Source organism: Odocoileus virginianus, unplaced genomic scaffold (genome assembly GCF_023699985.2).
Source record: "Odocoileus virginianus isolate 20LAN1187 ecotype Illinois unplaced genomic scaffold, Ovbor_1.2 Unplaced_Scaffold_3, whole genome shotgun sequence".
Taxonomy (NCBI): Eukaryota; Metazoa; Chordata; class Mammalia; order Artiodactyla; family Cervidae; genus Odocoileus; species Odocoileus virginianus.
The window spans coordinates 1,111,005-1,132,008 of NW_027224265.1; the positions used below are offsets into that span (position 1 = coordinate 1,111,005).

Sequence of the window (21,004 nt, forward strand, 5' to 3'; positions counted from 1 at the left end):
TCCCATCTCTTCGACGTGATGGCGGCAGCCTGGGGGACCTGGTCGCTATCACATGGGCGGCCTGAGGAGCCTGAGGCTCCTGACTCCGGTTGGGTCCTGGGCGCCTGGCTCCCTCAGCGATGACAGCTGGGCAGGGTCTGGGAACCTGGCCTGAGGGAGCCACCAGCTGAGACCTGCCTCCTCTTAGCCAGGAGGACGACCTCTGAGGGGAAAGTTGTGCCTCGCTCGGGACCTCACCCTTTCTGGTCAGGACAGAAAATAACATTTGTTAAGAGATTTACAGAAACATCATTACCAGACTATGAGAGGACCTCTAGAACAAAGGATCTGGAACCAAAAAGTTTACAACCAACCATGCTCCTCCCTCACCTTTCCTGGCAAAGGGCTTTGCTGAAACCTTTTGTGGAGTTTGGGGTTTTTAAGGCATGCCACCTGTCTGTTTTCATGGCTCTCAATAAACCTGTCTCTGCTCCAAACTGCAACATTTTGGTATTGTTTGGCCTCACTGTGCGTCGGGCACACAGACTTGTGTTTCAGTAACAGTCTGGGAGGGCTCAGAAGAGCCCCTGTGTTGGACATGGTCAGCCTCAGGTACCAGGACTTCATGTATCTGGACTTCATGCAACTTAATCCCTGGTTGCATCTGGACCTGGCCAAGTCAGCAGCCATGCGAGTCAGCCTAGAGATCTTTCTGAGCAGAGTTTGACAGGAGATGCCATCGGGAACCTCCAGGTTAGTGAGCTTCATCCTGCACATCCTTATGTGGAGGACCCTCAACCGTCCCTTGGGGCACTGACTGACGGCTGAAGGGCAAGCGGCCTTTAAGCCTTTCTCCTCCATGTCTGGTTGGTTAAGTCTTTGCAAGTTAGTGCTTTTGTGCCATCATTAGTCCCCGTGGGATGGAATTCTCTTCTCTGGGCTTTAGTTTTCTCTGTCAGTTGTGAGGCCCTTGTGTTTTGGGGCACATGTGAGCCTTCCAGGTGGACACAAACACTAAGGTATCCAGGTGGCAGTTTGCTCTTTTTTAAAATTTTTCTTTTTTTTTCTCAGTCTTTTTAGCAGGGACCCACTGGTAGGCTCTGTTAATGGTGAAGTCAATGTCAAGTAGGGTGGCGGAAGGGGAAAGGATCTACTACCAGTCTTTGTTTGTTGTCTCTTAACTCAGTTCTGTTTCTGCTTTCTTGCAGGAGAATCACTCTCTGATCTCACTGAGCCTTTCATCTATTCAGTCTTCCAATGTTATATCTATAGTATCTTCCTTTATTGTCCAGTCAAAGTAACTGGAATCTATAATCTCAATTTTGAGATCTGTCCTGTATTTTTGATCCTAAATATGGGGTTAAAAAGAAAGTTGATATCAGAGATTTACTTTAAAACTTTATTTCTATAATATGTCCTGAAGTTAGTGCTCACTCCAATCTCTTACATCTTTCACAGTCAGCCTGACAGTTAAATTCGACAATCGTTAATCGGATTAAAACAACCTGGAAAATTCAATTACCCAGAAAACTCATTCCTTGACCATCCTTTTAAATCAATATTGGGCCATATAGATGAGCTGGGAAGTCCTTGTACTCCTTAAAATAATTAGTTTATGTGTAAGACTTTTAGAATCTATCAAAATGTACAGTATTTATTAATTTTTAAACTAGTATTACTGAAGGTTTGATGTCCCACTGGAAATAATTTAGGATCAGACAGGAGTAATTTGTTGTACTGATATTTTATGTAAGGCTTGAGCAATTTTATTGTCTGGGTTTACGAGGCTGGTGCTTCAGGGTCCATTTATTTCTTCACTATGTGTTTGCAGGGTTTAACATATGATGCCCATTCGTGGGTGATAGTGTCTTTGTTAGGTCTTAGTGCAAACAGCGGAGAAGGCAATGGCACCCCACTCCAGTACTCTTGCCTGGAAAATCCCATGGATGGAGGAGCCTAGTAGGCTGCAGTCCATGGGGTCGCCAAGAGTCAGACACGACTGAGCAACTTCACTTTCACTTTTCACTTTCATGCATTGGAGAAGGAAATGGCAACCCACTCCAGTGTTCTTGTCTGGAGAATCCCAGGGACAGGGGAGCCTGGTGGGCTGCCATCTATGGGGTCGCACAGAGTCGGACACGACTGAAGTGACTTAGCAGCAGCAGTGCAAACAGCTGTGCTTCATACAGACAGGCCTCACAGCTGAGAGGATGCACGGCATTGCCTCATCCTGTTTTGCCTTTTAAAAATATAAAGCGCTAGGGCTGAATTCTTTATTATAGTAGCTAGAGATATGTGTAATGAAATGAAATATCTGAAATGAAAAGACTAATTAAGCCATATTAAAAAGTTAATTATTTGGCTAACAATGAGCTCACAACTTTATTTCTGAGACAATAAAGCTTGGAGAAAAGGAGTAATGTTCTAGTTAAAAAGAAATCAGTACACATTACTCACATTATTTTCAGAAATTCTACAAATTTGAACACCTACCATGAACTTGTGAGACTGAAGTTTCCTGTCTTGAGTGATATATAATATTTTATATATATATAAAATCATTATGTTTTACATCTGAAACTAATGTTATGTGTTATGTGTCAATTATACCTTCATAAAAAAAATCAAAACTTCTGAAACCTGAATTGAAAGGCAGAAAAATAACGTTTGCAATTAACATGGCAAACCAAGGCTAACTTTACTATTAAAAAATAATATTATTTTGAAGTGTTCCCTCCTCTTCAATATTTTGAAGAATTTGAGAAGGACTGGCATTAAATCTTCTTTAAATGTTTGGTAGAATTCACCAGGGAAACTATCTGGTCTTGGAGATGGACTTGTCCGGATTGTCATTTGTCAGCTCTTGCTCTGGACTTTTTTTTCCAGCTTCTCCACGGTTCACTTCTGGCTTCTTCAGACTGCTTTGTCATACTTCTGCAAGTCTTTGTCCAAGGCAGTTTCCCTTTTTGCACTCAGATACTTCTAATTCAAGTCTGGGTTGGTTTTAACTCTTTCTAATATACTTTTTATTCAGGATAATATTAATATATAATGTACATAGGTATAGTATATATGTATATGTATATACACATATATACAATATTTTTATTGAGGATAACCTAAAAGGATTAGAAGGCAGTTAAGGAAATTTGAAAACTGTATCAGACATACCTGCTTCCTATATGCTGGTCTTGTAGCTGCAGATAAGACTCCCTTCTCCTTTCTTATTGAATCCCTGGGCACCAGTCAAGTTTCATGTGCTCAAAAGAAACTCAGACATTTAAAAGATCTCATAATTATTCTTGAAGAGATACTCTTGTATTATAAAATGGAATATTTAATGCCCAGTCTGAATAACCGCATATGAATTACTTCACCGGGTCAGAATTTCCCCCAAGAACAGCCAAGCTCTTGACTCAGACAGGATTCATACAAGAGTGGATTTCAGCGTCTATGCTGGGTTGCAGTCTTCATCCTTGTCACAGGTATAGCATGTCCTGTTATCTGCCAGGTAACGACAATTTGCTTCCTATTTTCTGGCAGTTGTAGCCCTTCTCTTCTGATCGCCATTGGTTAGAGCTTTTGAATGACATGGAGAAATGACAGTGAGTGATTAAAATGCTTTTTGTGTTGCTCTTTCAAATATGCTTAAATTGAAGTGAAGAACACCAGGTTAATAAAAGAGCTTTCTCTTCCTAACTTATTAAGAGTTTAAAAATGAAGAATGAATGTTAAATTATATAAAATATTTTTTAAAACCACCAATTGATTTCTTTATTTAAATTTTACTAATGTGAATTACCCTATTATAAATTTCTTAAAATTAAAGCAATTTTATTTCTGAAGTCCTGCTTCCCTGGTGACTCAGATGGTAAAGAATCTGCCTGCAATGCAGGGAGACCCGAGTTTGATCCCTGGTTCTGGGAGATCCCCCAGAGAAGGGAATGGCAACCCCCTCCAGTGTTCTTGCCTAGAGAATCTCATGGACAGAGGAGCCTGGCAGGCTGCAGTCCGTGGGGTCGCAAAGAGTCAGACACGACTGAGCAACCAAACGCACGTGCACACACACACACACACACACACACGCACCTTATTGCTTGCCATTGAGTATGATTTGCAAATATTTTGTTTAGAATAACAACACTGTTCTCCCCACCCCTTTTAGGGGAAATTGCCCAGTATCCTAACACCCCTTTAAATGTTTGGTAGAATTTGGGAAGAACCCCTTCTTGGTGTGGACTTGATGGGACATGTTGCCTTTTTCACATTATGAAAGCGTAGAGATATGTGGCTGAAGCTTGAATTTGCAAAGACAGACAGACAGGCTGGAAAATTTTCATAGCTCTGCTTGGTTATCTAGAGTCCAGCAGCAGTAAAGATGTGTGTCCTGCCTTGGCAGGGTAAAGGCAGCAGTAGAGGTGGAGGTGTCATAGCAGCATCCTAAATTCAGGACTTGATATTAGGCAGTGACTCCTGCAGCTTGGCCTCCCTTACGATCACTCGATGAGCTTGATTCTCCAGGCTCCCCATCTATTCTGTAAGCTGTCAGTGTGCTTTCAGAAAACTGCCTCTCTGCTTAGGTTTGCTACAGTTGCTTTCTGTAGCTTGCAATCAAGAATCTGACTATTTAATAGCATAGGGGATGGACTTGGTACAAGTCCTATTATTGGTGAATGGACAGATCTTGATTCAAGTTGTAGTTCTTTCATAACTGGCTTTGAGCAAGTCGCATAACCTTTCTGAACCTCATTTGTTCAGAGGACATTCACCCAGAATGTCCTCATTCTTGCAGAATGGTAGAAAAAAATTAAAGATAATATATGCCAAATGCGTCATCCTTCAGAGTAGGCATTTGATGCATTATCAGTAATTAATATTATTATTGACAGAATGTTCTGTAACAGGTCAATAATCCCTTCTCCATAATTCTGAAATCCATAAAGTTCTGAAAACTTTAAGTAACTCATTTGATTGTAAAACCTGACCTGACTCCCATTATTTGAAGAAAATATCTAAATATGATGAGAGGCAATTAAATTTTTTTATCACATTATTATAAATATTTACTTTTGCTACAGAAAAATTGTAGCTGCCCAGACTCTCTAAAGGTGTGTGAAATATAGTACATATGCCCCATAGTGTCTTTCTGGGGAGTTTGGAATCTTAAAGCACATCTGGCCCCATGAGTCTTGGATAAAGTTTTTGTGAGGGATTGTTGAGTTATACTGATTCACAGTCAGAAAGTGTGTGAGAATGGTCTGGGAAGTTTTTTAATTTGTTTAAAAAAAAAAATCACTGTCCTCTAGTGATGAGGACATGGGCACTTTCCTCTTCTTTCCCTTTGGCTCATTTGTGTGTTCATGTGTCTGTATGTGTAGGGGAATGGTTTCTTTGGCTGTTTCTGCCAACATCAGAAAATTAGTTGGGGACATTTCAGTCTTTTTTCCATGCTTTGTAATACATTGCGTAATGAGAGACTTACTGTTCTTTGTGTATATTAAGCTATCTGAAACTAGAGGGTTTTTTTGTTTGTTTTTTCCTGTTCTTGAGGTTATTTTCTGAGTATGCCAATTTTTAGGGAAGGTTTTTTTGTTTTGTTGGTTCCCATAAAAATCATCCATTGGTCGAAGAATTTTCATGTGGTAACATTATGGATGAGAAAAGTAAGTATCCGTGGTCTGTATTTCTGTCTTTATAGTTATTTTAACTTTATTTTACAGAACATCATGTGTAAAGTTATAACAACTGAGTAATATTTTGTTGAAATAAAAAACAAGTAGGGAGAGAGGAAGCATTATATTTAAACATAGATAAATAATATACTCTGGGAAAATTTTCTTACCCTTAAAATAGAGAAATTCTGTGGCTTTTAATTTCCTTAAAACAGTCGTCTCAAAAATTTACTGTGTCAGTGCTTTGAATAAAAGGCAACTCAAATAGCCTGTCTTAAATCTTGAAGCATTTCAGTAACTAATCATATGTTGGCAAAAGTGATTGGTTCTAGATTTGGACAGATTCCATTAAGCAGTTATTTTGACAACTCTCCTGTTAATGCTGGAGAAATTGTTGTGCCTTTGGGCGAGCCTGAGAGCAAAGCTGTCTAAGTCAGTATGAGAAATGCTGCGCATAGCTTTTCAGCATGGCCAGGTTTCATGAGCAGAGTGGTGGTCTTTTCACGCAGTTTGCCATTGGCGAGCTCTCTTGCTCCCTTTGAGGATGGCGTGATGAGGCTCGTGAGCATTCCGGTGCTCTGCCCTGCTCTCGGCTGTGGGCAGACTCCCGGGATGCGGCAGTGTGTGGTCTCAGACTTGTTTCCTGCCGCCAGCTCTGCTGCTCTTTTGGATGTTTCTTCAGCCTGGCCTTGTGTTCCTCGCCTCTTTCTTTCCCCCAAATCAGTACTTATGAAAGGCAGTTTTAGGCTTTCATATTCCTTTGAGAAGTACTTTGATGTTATGCCCTAACTTTATTTGCATGCCACTTTTTTTTTTAAATAATAAATTTTAGGTGTTCAGGATATGTGGGGGGGATGTATTTTGACACCGCCAATGGTTTTATCAGTTTATTACATAAAAGGAAGTGCTTAACAAATTCTGATTACTTTAAGAACGCATTTCCAAATGTTTGAGGGGAAATATATGTTCTTTTGCCTGCATTCATGTCCGTTGAAAGCTGAGGGGCTGCTGTGGCTTCCCTAGTGTGCTGGCCCCTTGGAGAATGAGTGTCTGCAGAGAGAGTGAGGGGCACTGCTTTAGTGCCACTTATGTAAAGGTGTTCATGCATGCTCACACCTATTCACGCCTGCACACACCTGAGCCCCAAGTAAGGATTTTCAGGGAGTACATCACAGTGGAATGGTTTCCATATTTAGCCCTTGATGCAAAGTTAGACTTAATTTGAAGTCAGAACTAGACTTTAAAATGCCTTTAGAAAGGCCACCCTACCAGCTGTTGAACATGGCCCATGTTTCCTCTTGCTTGGGACCTATCATTCTATGTTCAACTCTGCATCAGACAAATAAGAAGGAGGCTTTGTGTTGTAATAAAAAAGAAAATGCACCTGAACCACTAAGATCAGACTCTGTTTTGAAGCACAGTTGAGAGAGGCATTGCAGAACTGAAGCTGCAGGAACAGGAATGGTCCCTGGAATTTCCTTGTTTCTCACATTGATCTAGTTCATTGTGCAAAAGTCAAATGCTGAATGCTCTCAGACCCAGCCAACCCGGCATTCTTAGGAGTAGCTAACATTGTGTGGATACTAATTCCTTTAATCATGAGAGGAAAAAAACATAATTTTTACCAAGTTGTGACATAGAAGATAGCATGGCTTGACAAATGAAGCTTGTGAAGTATCAGAGTAAGTATTTGGATGGATTGTAGATTTTCTCTCTCTGGACCGTTTTGAATTCAGAATAAGTATTTATGTGTGCATGCTCAGTTGCTCAGTTGTGTCAGACTCTTTGCGACCCTGGACTGTAGCCTGCCAGTCTCCTCTGTCCATGGAATTTTCCAGGCAAGAATACTGGAGTGGGTTGACATTTCCTTCTCCAGGGGATCTTCCTGACCCAGGGATTGAACCCATGTCTCTTGTGTCTCTTGTGTTTGACAGACAGATTCTTTACCAACTGTGCCACCTGGGAAGCCCCTTTAAGGACTATTCTTGTAGGTAAAAGTGAAGGTGGCAGGTTTTTTTTGTTGTTGTTTTTGGACCCAATAAATGTGGATTCAGAATCTCTCAAATGTGAAATTGAGTTACAGATGAATTCTTACTGTCCTAAATACACTAGAGTAATAATCCTTTTCAGTTTCCTCTGAGAATTGGGTTTGTGACAGGAAAGATGAAACATTAGTAGGGATTTTTTTCTTCCCCCAGTTCATATGAAGATGTTAGTCTGAAACACAGGGCTGGAAAGGTGGTAGTACTAGACAGATGGGCATTTTAGCATCTTTCTCTAAAGAGATGGTAGAGAACAAAGCAAGTATCAGCATAGAAATTGGTCACTGGAGTCTGTGGTGTGTTGTAGGCTTGATAGCTAATATATTGAATGTCACTAGGGAAATATTAGTCTTGGCAAGGCTATGGGGTGCCCTTCTTTATTGAATAAAATTAGTTAGGTTGCTGAAACTCATGAATCATGAATGAAATGTTAGAGCTAAAAATGGCCAGTAAATAACAGTGCTGAACACACATAAAGGTCATTTCCAGGTTCTTGCTGTTTGCTGTATGTGTTGTAGTCAATGTTCAGTGGGCCAGCAGCCTTTTTGTTTTAATTAAACTTTTGAGAGAATTCACATGGGGTTGTAAGAAATACTACACAGAGAGATGCCGTGTCCCTTTATTCAGTTTTGCTCAATTGTAACTTCTTGCAAAACTATATAGTCCAGTATGATAGCCAGGGCATCAACATGGTTGCAGTCAAGACCCAGGACCTCCCCAACACCACAGAACTTTCTCTCAGTGCCCTTTTATAGCCACAGCCACATCTTGACTGCTTCTCTGTTTCCTTAAACTCTCTGCCACAAATCTCTATCTATAATCTTATTTTACAAAAATGTTCTATGGAGTCATTTGGATAGGCTTTTCCATGCAGAGTAAGTCTTCCATGTATCAGTGTTTATTACTAAGCAGTATTCCATAGTATAGATGTAAACATAGTTTTATTAACTTTCCATCTGCTGAAGGACACTGGGTTATTCATGATTTTTGACTTTATGATTAAAGCTGCTACAAATATTCATAAATACATTTTATATATGAAAATAAAATTTTATTCCTCTGGGATAAATACTGAAGAGTGCAATTACTGGGTCATATGGCAGATGCATGTTTAGTTCTTTAAGAAGCTGCCAAACTGTTTTCCAAAGAGGCTTTACCACTTTATATTCCCACCAGCAATGTGTGAGTGACGCAATTTCTCTGTGTCCTCATCAGCATTTGGTGGTGTCACTATTTTTATTTAGCTATCCTTTTCTGTATATAGTGATATCTTATGGTAGTTTTTGGTTTTTTTGAACAGATAATTGTTCTTTGTAGGTTTAATTTGCATTTCCCTAGTAGCTCATTATATGGAATGTCTTTTCATATACTTATTTGCTACCTATGTATCTTCTTTGGTGAAGTGTCTCTTTTTGTCTTTGCTGATTTTCTAAATAGATTGATTGTTTTGCTACTTTTGCATTTTTCTAGTGCTTCACATATTCTAGGTATTAGTCCTTTTTTTGGATGTGTAGTTTGCAAATGTTTTATCTCAGTCTGTATCTTGTCTTTTCATCCTCTTTACAGGATGTTTTGCTAAGCAGAAATTATTAATTTCAATGAGTCCATAGCAGTTTTTAACTTTTATTCTTACTTTCTATGTTTAGTCAAAGCCAGCCCTGAGGTCAGTCCTTTTGTCCCTTCTTCACACCCAAAGCCTTTGGAGACACAGTCAATCATTCCCCAGTAGTGGAGCTCCCTTCTGATGGCCCTCATCTTTCATGCAACAGTTTCATTCAGAAAGTCAGATTAACTCTGTTAAGACAAAGGTGACTTACAGTGAACGACCCTTAGGAGATTGCAAGCTAGTGTACAGGTGGGATGGTATCCCATGGTATCCTTCCCCTGAACAAGCTTCCCAACCTGCACTAGCCTGCACCTGCACGACTCTGTCTGGACTAGTGATGAATTTACTTAAGGGCCTGAGGAAGATGGGAGCATTTCCCCCAGTTTATGTAACATCTTCCTAATGGCTCCTTGAAGAATTTTAATCATGGGTACATAAAAATCTGTCATAATTCTAGTATCTCTGTCATCTTGATATGGAAATGTGTTGCTTGTTTTTTTTCATTCTGTTGGAGATCTTCCTCATTCTTTGTATGATGAGTGACTTTTGAGCAAAACTTGGACATTTTTGTATTATGCTGTGAGATTCTGGATCCCAGGTCAACCTTCTGGTTTTGACCCCACTCCAAAAGGCGAGTGGGGAAGTTGTCACCTACTTAATATCTGTGTTTCCAAGGGGTTCTTAGGAGAAGGGGCAAGAGGATTGAGCTTAGGGCTTGGCTTTAGTGTTCCACCATTACTCTGGGGTCTTAATATTTCTTTAGTGTCTTCTGTGCAGTGGTTCTCAACCCTGTCTTCCAATTAAAGTCACCCAGTGGAGCTAAAATCAGCAACTGTACATGATGGCCTTCTGCCCTGAGATTTTAATTCAGTTGGTATGGAGTGAAGCTTAGGCAGTGGTATTTTTAAAAAGCTCCCCAGTTAATTGTAATGTGCAGCTGGAGTTGAGAGCTACCTTTCTGGAGACAAAAAGAACCTGAATGTTGACCATAACATTACGGCTTCTTACATTTTTAAAAGCCTTGACCTCAAACTTGAAGTTTTGTTTATATGCATCCTGAGTGGTTAGTGGAAAGGAGGGAAGGTGTGAAAAGTTACAGAATAAACTTGACCCATCTTCCTGGAGTGCCAGTTCTGCCTGATTAAAAAAATCAGGTTTTAAATTACCTTACAAAAAAGGACAAAAATCAAAACAGATTTTTTTTTTTTAAAGAGCAGAATATAAAATTTTCATGCATTTTTAAAAGAAAAAAAAATCAAACTAGGTAGGATTCTAGAGAAAGCACACACTAGTGGTGAGCCGCCCCAGCACCACGGATGGGCGTTGGCAGGGCTCCCTTATTGGGGTTACTTTGTTGGAATTGTTTTGAAATGCATGGTGAAGGCCTGGGAGGCAAAATACTGCTGTCTCTGAGAGATGTTTATAACTCGTATTGTTAGGTAACCTAGGTGACTGGACTTATGTGATGTTTTATAGTATGAGTCATGTTTGTTTAGAGCAGTTTACCCTTTTTCATCATCTTTAGGTGTCAGAAGTATTCGTCCCCCTGAATATTTTTTTGGTCTGAACCACTTGTGCTCATTTTTAGAGCGGTAAAGCAGGGGATTATTGGATAATGAGCACATTCTCAGCCTTTCTGCTTCCGGCCCCCATCACTGTCAGTGGAGATGAGCTCCCTTCTGCGTGGCCACAGCTTGTAACACAGGCTTAACAGTCTTGTTGGGGGCCTTTGCTATTCTGTGGGGATCCTTCTGACGGTTGAAGAATGTCATTTACTTCTGAATTGAGCACTCATTCCACACTAATAATTCTCGTTGTGGGAAGTTCTTGCAGAAGATGGGTGCTTCCTCTGCAGGCTTGCACTGTGGCAAAACTTACAAGTGTGTACATGAGTTGCTCTCTTTACCACATACTCAGTGAAAAATGAATGTTTTCTTCTCTTCACATTTTAACCTGATTTTCTGGCAGTAATTCAAAACTTGGTGGAATCAAACTCATATAATTTCAGCACTATAGAAACCATATAAACTTTCACCTTAGCATTTCTCCATTAAAATGTAAGTTGGATACTTTGTCTTTACATTGAATCATGGACCTTTTGGTGGTTGACAGTAGTTGTTTCAATTTATTCCTGAAGAATGAGCAAATGAAGCTTTGAAGAGGCAGCTCAAGTGGTTAAGAGCATAGGGACCATGGGCAAACTGGCTAGTTCTAATACCACCTCTGTTACTTGCTGGTTACTTAGCTTTTTTGTATGTCAATTTCTCCTTCTATAAAATGAAAGTAGAATTTTTCTGAGAATGACATTAGTTAATACATTGAAAGCTGTAAAACAGTTCATGGTGTGGATGAAAAATGCCTGCCATATCAGTAAACAAAGAGGGTGGCAACTACCAAGCCAGCACTTACTGCAGCCATCCCCAGCTGTGCCGCTCGAGGGGACTCAGGATGCAGAAAAGTAGGGTACTGGCCCTGGATGGTTAAGATGCATATCAAAGGAGTGATTTCAGTGAGCCCAGACTCTTGCATCTTCCCATACATAGAAAAGTGCTAAATTCTTAACTTGAGATATCTGGTTTTCTTTAATTAACAGTAATCTTTTGATGTTCTGACTACCTGATTTTTGTTGCAAAACTCCTATATATTCTGGCTCTTCCTTTACCTCTGCAGGGCAGTCCTCCAGAGCAGTCTGAGAGACTGTCTTCTGGGCTTAAGTCCTCAGTTTTGTCTGCCAAATAAAATATAATTCTCAACTTTCAGGTTGTGTAATTTTTTTTGGTTGACAGTGACATATGTAAACAAGTGCTCAAATAATTTAGCTATTTTTATTGTTCAAATGGGCCGTAAAGTATAGGTGGCTATCGTTTCTGCACACTTGACGTATATATGAAAAAAATGCCAATTCCAAATTGGGTGACAGGTCAATTTGTAGTTGTAGCTTCCTATGCCTGGAACGTTCTCCTCTCATGACTAGTGCACTCTCAGCCTAGATATGCCTTCCTGAAAGGACCATCCTTATTATTCTGCTCATTTCCTTCCTAACAATACCGCTATTGACATGTATTTCTTTACTGGCTGTTGTCCATCTCCTCTACTAGAATGTAAACTCCATGAGGGCATGTCACAGGCTGTCTTTAAGTTAGTCTGGCCTTCCAGCATTGTTGCATTCTTTTGTTCAATATTGCAGACCTCCAGAATCTAGAAATAAGTGAGTGCTCTATAACCTTCCCTCCAGGCTTTTGCTTCCAGCTGTTAAATTACAAGGAAAGCAATTTCTGCCCTTAATTCTGCCAGGTTTGCAGTCACTTACTAGAAAGCAGTTCCAGCAGTTCCAGAGCCAGGTACTGTTTTGTCGCGCTCTGCCCTTGGGCGCTCTGCGCTTCCTCTGGTACAAATGCAATGGTGATGTTCTGATGATGAGGCTAGCGAGTTGTGACTCAAGCTGAGCAGGATAGTCTCTTGAAGAGTAGAGAGAAGCAGGACAAGAGTTCCAGAATCTTGAGCTCCACACTATAGGTGTCAGATTTTTTGACTTTGCCAGGTTTTTGGTGCCTTGCTCTTACAGAGATGGTGGACTCTGTACAGTTGTAACCAACCACATATCTTAGACACCACTCATTTCACAAATCAAAATTATATCGAGCAGCCCCTTTATTAATGAACAAGCATTTTATTGTATTTTAAAATAATGATACTTAAAGTGCTGAGCAGGAGTGTGAACTTGCAATCACAGAATTCAAAATGCTAATGACTGCTAGGGTGTCAATAAGCTAATATGTAAATACACAGTGTGCATTGTTTATACCGAAGTTTTCCTAAGTTTCAGGAATTGTAATACATGGGGCCTTCTCTGTTTCATTTACTACAGTATCTCCATCATATAAAATAGTACTTAGTACGTGATAGTTGTTTCATGAATGAATAAAATTATTTCTGATAGAAAACTAATCTATATTCTGAACAACCAGTGCACAGACTTTTGGACTTTGAGGATTTGTGACTTGAAAAATTAACAATTCAGTAAGATTAGATCTCAATAACAGGAAAAAACTATTAAAAATTCCAACATATGGAGGCTATATAACACGCTTTGAATAACGAAGAAATCAAAAAAGAAATCAAACTATGCATAGAAATGAATGAAAATGAAAACACAACAACCTAAAACCTATGGGACACTGTAAAAGCAGTGCTAAGGGGAAGGTTCATAGCAATATAGGCTTACTTCAAGAAACAAGAAAAAAGTCAAATAAATAACCTAACTCTACACCTAAAGCAACTAGAGAAAGAAGAAATGAAGACCCCCCCAGGGTTAGTAGAAGGAAAGAAATCTTAAAAATTAGGGCAGAAATAAATGCAAAAGAAGCAAAAGAGACCATAGCAAAAATCAACAAAGCTAAAAGCTGGTTTTTTGAAAAGGTAAGTAAAATTGACAAACCTGTTAGCCAGACTCATCAAGAAACAAAGGCAGAAGAACCAAATCAACAAAATTAGAAATGAAAATGGAGAGATGACAACAGACAACTCTGAAATACAAAGGATCGTAAGAGACTATTACCAGCAGCTATATGCCAATAAAATGGACAACCTGGAAGAAATGGACAAATTCTTAGAAAAGTATAACTTTCCAAAACTGAACCAGGAAGAAATAGAAGATCTTAACAGACCCATCACAAGCACGGAAATCGAAACTGTAATCAGAAATCTTCCAGCAAACAAAAGCCCAGGACCAGATGGCTTCACAGCTGAATTCTACCAAAAATTTAGAGAAGAGCTAACACCTATCTTACTCAAACTCTTTCAGAAAATTGCAGAAGAAGGCAAACTTCCAAACTCATTCTATGAGGCCACCATCACCCTAATACCAAAACCAGATAAGGATGCCACAAAAAAAGAAAACTACAGGCCAATATCACTGATGAACATAGATGCAAAAATCCTTAACAAAATTCTAGCAAACAGAATCCAGCAGCATATTAAAAAGATCATACATCATGACCAAGTGGACTTTCTCCCAGGAATGCAACAATTGTTTAATATTTGCAAATCAATCAATGTAATACACCACATTAACAAATTGAAAGATAAAAACCATATGATTATCTCAATAGATGCAGAAAAAGCTTTTGACAAAATTCAACACTCCATTTATGATAAAAACTCTCCAGAAAGTAGGCATAGAAGGAACATACCTCAACATAATAAAAGCTATATATGACAAACCCACAGCAAACATTATCCTCAATGGTGAAAAATTGAAAGCATTTTCCCTTAAAGTCAGGAACAAGACAAGGGTGTCCACTCTCACCACTACTATTCAACATAGTTTTGGAAGTTTTGGCCACAGCAATCAGAGCAGAAAAAGAAATAAAAGGAATCCAGATAGGAAAAGAAGTAAAACTCTCACTGTTTGCAGATGACATGATCCTCTACATAGAAAACCCTAAAGACTCTACCAGAAAATTACTACAGCTAATCAATGAATACAGTAATGTTGCAGGATATAAAATTAACACACAGAAATCCCTTGCATTCCTATATGCTAACAATGAGAAAACAGAAAGAGAAATTAAGGAAACAATACCATTCACCATTGCAACAAAAAGAATAAAATACTTAGGAGTATATCTACCTAAAGAAATGAAAGACCTATACATAGAAAACTGTAAAACACTGATGAACGAAATCAAAGAGGACACAAACAGATGGAGAAACATACCATGTTCATGGATTGGAAGAATCAATATTGTCAAAATGGCTATTCTACCCAAAGCAATCTATAGATTCAATGCAATCCCTATCAAGCTACCAATGGTATTTTTCACAGAACTAGAACAAATAATTTCACAATTTGTATGGAAATACAAAAAACCTCGAATAGCCAAAGCAATCTTAAGAAAGAAGAATGGAACTGGAGGAATCAATCTGCCTGACTTCAGGCTCTACTACAAAGCCACAGTCATCAAGACAGTATGGTACTGGCACAAAGACAGAAATATAGATCAATGGAACAGAATTGAAAGCCCAGAGATAAATCCACGTACCTATGGACACCTTATCTTCAACAAAGGAGGCAAGGATATACAATGGAAAAAAGACAACCTCTTTAACAAGTGATGCTGGGAAAACTGGTCAACCACTTGTAAAAGAACCCTAACACCATACACAAAAATAAACTCAAAATGGATTAAAGATCTAAATGTAAGACCAGAAACTATAAAACTCCTAGAGGAGAACATAGGCAAAACACTCTCCGACATAAAAAATCACAGCAGGATCCTCTATGACCCACCTCCTAGAATATTGGAAGTAAAAGCAAAAATATACAAATGGGACCTATTTAAACTTAAAAGCTTTTGCACAACAAAGGAAACTATAAGCAAGGTGAAAAGACAGCCCTCAGAATGGGAGAAAATAACAGCAAACGAAGCAACAGACAAAGGATTAATTTCAAAAATATACATGCAGCTCCTGCAGCTCAATTCCAGAAAAATAAATGACCCAATCAAAAAATGGGCCAAAGAACTAAACAGACATTTCTCCAAAGAAGACATACAGATGGCTCACAAACACATGAAAAGATGCTCAACATCACTCATTATCAGAGAAATGCAAGTCAAAACCACAATGAGGTACCATTACACGCCAGTCAGGATGGCTGCTATCCAAAAGTCTACAAGCAATAAATGCTGGAGAGGGTGTAGAGAAAAGGGAACCCTCTTACACTGTTGGTGGGAATGCAAACTAGTACAGCCACTATGGAGAACAATGTGGAGATTCCTTAAAAAACTGGAAATAGAACTGCCATATGACCCAGCAATCCCACTCCTGGGCATACACACCGAGGAAACTAGATCTGAAAGAGACACGTGCACCCCAATGTTCATCGCAGCACTGTTTATAATAGCCAGGACATGGAAGCAACCTAGATGCCCATCAGCAGACGAATGAATAAGGAAGCTGTGGTACATATACACCATGGAATATTACTCAGCTATTAAAAAGAATTCATTTGAATCAGTTCTAATGAGATGGATGAAACTGAAGCCCATTATAAAGAGTGAAGTAAGCCAGAAAGATAAAGACCAATACAGTATACTAGCTCATATATATGGAATTTAGAAAGATGGTAACCATAACGCTGTATGCAAAACAGAAAAAGAGACACAGATGTACAGAACAGACTTTGGGACTCAGTGGGAGAAGGCGAGGGTGGGATGTTCAGAGAGAATAGCACTGAAACAAGTATATTATCTATAGTGAAACAGATCACCAGCCCAGGTTGGATGCATGAGATGGGTGCTCAGGGCTGGTGCACTGGGAAGACCCAGAGGGATGGGATGGGGAGGGAGGCAGGAGGGGGGATTGGGATGGGGAACACATGTAAATCCATGGCTGATTCATGTCAATGTATGGCAAAAACCACTACAATATTGTAAAGTAATTAGCCTCCAACTAATAAAAATAAATGGAAATTTTAAAAAAATTAAAAAAAAAAGAAAAATTAACCTTTTAAAAGAAATCCATGAATATTTTAATTTAACCTAGACGATTTGGTTAATGATTTGGTTATCAATCAAGTATCTAATTTGCTTAGATTTTATGAATATGGGAAATACATCCATTACCATCCATATCTTAAAAATGCTGTGAAAATGACAGAAAAAAATTTTTTAAAGAGAAAAAAATCTGAAAATTCCTTGCCAGTTCAGTGGTTAGGACTTAGCAGTTTTACTGTGGAGGTCTGGGCTCAATCCCTGGTGGGAGACCTAAGATCCTATAAGCCATGCAACACAAAAATAAACTTTTAAAAAGAGAAAATCCATAAAATCCAAGAAATATATAGAATGCTACTAACAGATTAAAGCTATAGAGTAATTCCTGAAAGAAGGGAAAGTTAGCAGTTCTCTAGGAGAGCAAAAGTGGTCAAAGGGAGCTAAGGATTGTTGTAGAGGTAGAGCCCTTTCTGAAGACCTACATCCCACCTGGGGAAGCAGCAGAAGCAGGTCGGCACCCTCGGGTGTTCATTGGAGATTAACGCAGAGCTCAGAGGCCGGGGCCTTCCCCGAGTTTCAGTCGCTTTTGCTCTAGGCTGAGTGGGCCAAGTGGTCTGTGGGCAGGGATCCTCCTGTCCCGTCAGAAAGCTTGGGCTCCTGGAGGGTAAGCCGCCCCACCTCCCTGACAGCATTCCTGCTGCTCCCAGCAGTTGCCAGTGGAGTGCTGGTGGTTTCTCAAGATTTCTTCAGCTTATCTTAAGAATTTGGAAAGTATTGAATAAATGAATGAAAACAACCCAGCATAGCATGTGGTGCTCATTATGTAAAGAGCCCCAAGTTTGTATGAATACCGAATGATCTATATTCAGTATGTAGAAACAAGTAAAGTGGTATGAGGACACTGGCCTTTCTCAAGTAGAGAAACACATATGAGTGAATTAATTTAGCTTTTTTCTGAGATCATTTTATGAGCCATGTTTCTTAACATGAAACTGGGATCATGTCATAAATCATTTAGTATAAATAGCATTTGAAAATAAAGTCACAAGATTTATAGCTATTTCAAATAATCTCTCAGTACATCCCTAAGTTTTCTAATTCATTTGTTAAAGAAATATATCTAGATCCGATTATGCAGCTATTTCTTCAAGTCCCTGAACAGAAGAATGTCTACAAGAGAAATAACTCTCCTTTGAAAATCTATTGCAACAGAAATAATGAAATATGCTAATCTGATTTTTGGTATTATTTTGTTTGCAGTTTTAATGAAGGAAAAGATACGTGTTCTCAGGGCTCATCAAAGCTTTTACCTCCAAGAATATTCTTTAAATTCTCTTTATTTACCAGTAATTTGATCCAAATCCAGATGATATTCAAAATACCCCTCAGATGTTTTTAAGCATACTAACTTCTGCTTCAAGTCCAATTACTTTAATTAGGGCTCTTTAACTCAGTAAGCATTTCTTGCACCTCTGTGCTTTGCTATGGACTGAGAATACATCACTGAATAGGACAGAGTCCCTACCCTCTGGCAGCTTACATTCTGTTAGAGGCAGCACACAAACAGATGATTTTAATTAATAAGGCCAAGGAGGCTAGAATACCTAGAATATGACTTTGTCAGGGAAGGAAAGTTAGGAGAATTCCACAGAAGGTCAAATAGCATGAAAAAAGATGAATTATGGCATAGCTCTGGGGAACACATGCAGGTGACAGCAGTCAGTTCTGATTACTAGAACATGAAGCCAAGTGTAGACCACGTATGGGACTTCCCTGGCGGTCCAGTGGTTAAGACTTCACACTTCCAATGCAGGGGGTGCAGGTTTGACCCCTGGTTGGGAAGCTAAGATCCCAAATGCCTCGCGGCCAAAAAACCAACAGATAAAAACAGAAATAATGTTGTAAAAATTCAATAAAGAGTTTAAAAATGGTCCACATTAAAATAAAACAAGTGAAGATTAGATGACCATAAATGGCCTGGGGAAGCATGTGGGCCTGGAATGGGAGAACCTTTATGCTCTGTGTGCAGAGTTATGGAAGGTCATTTGAAGGGTTAATTAACTGAATTAATAGGCTTAATTCAGTTCAGTTCAGTCCCTCAGTTGTATCCAACTCTTGAGACTCGACGACTGCAGCATGCCAGGCTTCTCTGTCCATCACCACTCTGAAGTGTGTTCAAACTCATGTCCATCGAGTTGGTGATGTCATTCAACCTTGTTGTCCCCTTATCCTCCCACCTTCAATCTTTCCCAGCATCAGGGTCTTTTCCAAATGAATCAGTTCTTCACATCAGGTGGCCAAAGTATTGGAGTTTCAGCTTCAGCATCAGTCCTTCCAGTGAATATTCAGGACTGGTTTCCTTTAGGATGGACTGATTGGATCTCCTTGCAGTCCAAGGGACTCTCAAGAGTCTTCTCCAACACCACAGTTCAAAAGCATCAATTCTTTGCCACTCAGCTTTCTTTGTAGTCCAACTCTCACATTCATACATGACCACTGGAAAAATCATAGCTTTGACTAGATAGACCTTTGTTGGCAAAGTAACATCTCTGCTTTTTAATATGCTGTCTAGGTTGATCATAACTCTTCTTCCAAGGAGCAAGCGTCTTTTAATTTCATGGCTGCAGTCACCAGCTATAGTGATTTTGGAGTGCCATGCCCCCACCCTCCAAAGTCTCTCATTGTTTCCATTGTTTCCCCATCTATTTGACATGAAGTGATGGGACCGGATGCCATGATCTTAGTTTTCTGAATGTTGAGTTTTAAGCCAACTTTTTCACTCTTCTCTTTCACTTTCATCAAGAACTCTTCAGTTCTTCTTCACTTTCTGCCATAAGGGTGGTGTCATCTGCGTATCTGAGGTTATTGATATTTCTCCCAGTAATCTTGATTCCAGCTTGTGCTTCATCCAGCCTGGCATTTTGCATGATATACTCTGCATGTAAGTTAAATAAGCAGGGTGGCGATATACAGCCTTGACTTACTCCCTTTCCCAATTTGGAGCCAGTCTGTTGTTCTGTGTCCAGTTCTAACTGTTGCTTGTTGACCTGCATACAGATTTCTCAGGAGGCAGGTCAGGTGGTCTGGTATTCCCATCTCTTGAAGAATTTTCCACAGTTTGTTGTGATCCACACAGTCAAAGGCTTTGGTGTAGTCAATAAAGCAGAAGTAGAGTGACGAGGCTACTGATAGACATTTGAGTTTTCAGTGGATCTGGCAGGGTTGTGTCAGGGAAGTGAAATTGAGATTCAGAATTAAGGAAAACCAGGTTCAAAGCTTGATGGCTCAGTGGTCAAGGAGACACGAGTTTTATCCCTGGGTGAGGAGGATTCCCTGGAGAAGGAAATGGCAACCCACTCCAGTATTCTTGCCTGGGAAAATCCCATGGCCAGAGGAGCCTGGATGGCTTCAGTCTAAGGAGTTGCAAAGAGTTGGACATGACTGAGCACATCTAACACATTCCATGGGGTTGCAAAGAGTCAGGCATGACTGAGCAACTATCACATAACACATACAGTTTGGAAATTAAGGAGAACATGGGGACTCTGCTAGGAGACTTTGCAGTGGTCCAGGTGAGAGACAATAAGAACTTAAACTAGTACTGGGAGATCTGTTTGAAAAGGAAATGGGGATGAGTTTTAAAAATACTTAGGAGATAAGACTTGTAAGATTTGGAAATTGAGGAAGGAGGTAGAGATTAGGATGATTCCGGATTGCTGGCTTGCTAGACTGATGGTGCCTAGGGTACCCTTGGACTATCCATGTTGAGTTGAAAACACTGTGGACATCAAAGTTGCCATCTAAGTATATTTCTGTAGCTGGAGAAAAGACTTCAGTTCAGTTCAGTCTCTCAGTTGTGTCCACCTCTTTGTGAACCCATGGACTGCAGCATGCCAGGGCTTCCCTGCCGATCACCAACTCCTAGAGCTTGCTCAAATTCATGTCCATCGAGTCGGTGATGCCACCCAACCATCTCACCCTCTGTTGTCCCCTTTTCCTCCTGCCTTCAATCTTTCCCAGCATCAGGGTCTTTTCCAATGAGTCAGTTCTTCATATCAGGTGGCCAAGTATTGGAGTTTCAGCTTCACATCAGTCCTTCCAATGAGTATTCAGGACTGATCTCCTTTAGGATGGACTGGTTGGATCTCCTTGCAGTCCAAGGGACTCTCAAGAGTCTTCTCCAACACCACAGTTCAAAAGCATCAATTC

General features: G+C 39.7%; 1 protein-coding gene across 1 annotated transcript in view; it reads left to right on the top strand.

The window, feature by feature from the left end:
* The window catches only part of EPB41L4A (erythrocyte membrane protein band 4.1 like 4A), a 265,318-nt gene that overhangs the window by 27,432 nt on the left and 216,882 nt on the right, over positions 1 to 21,004 (top strand).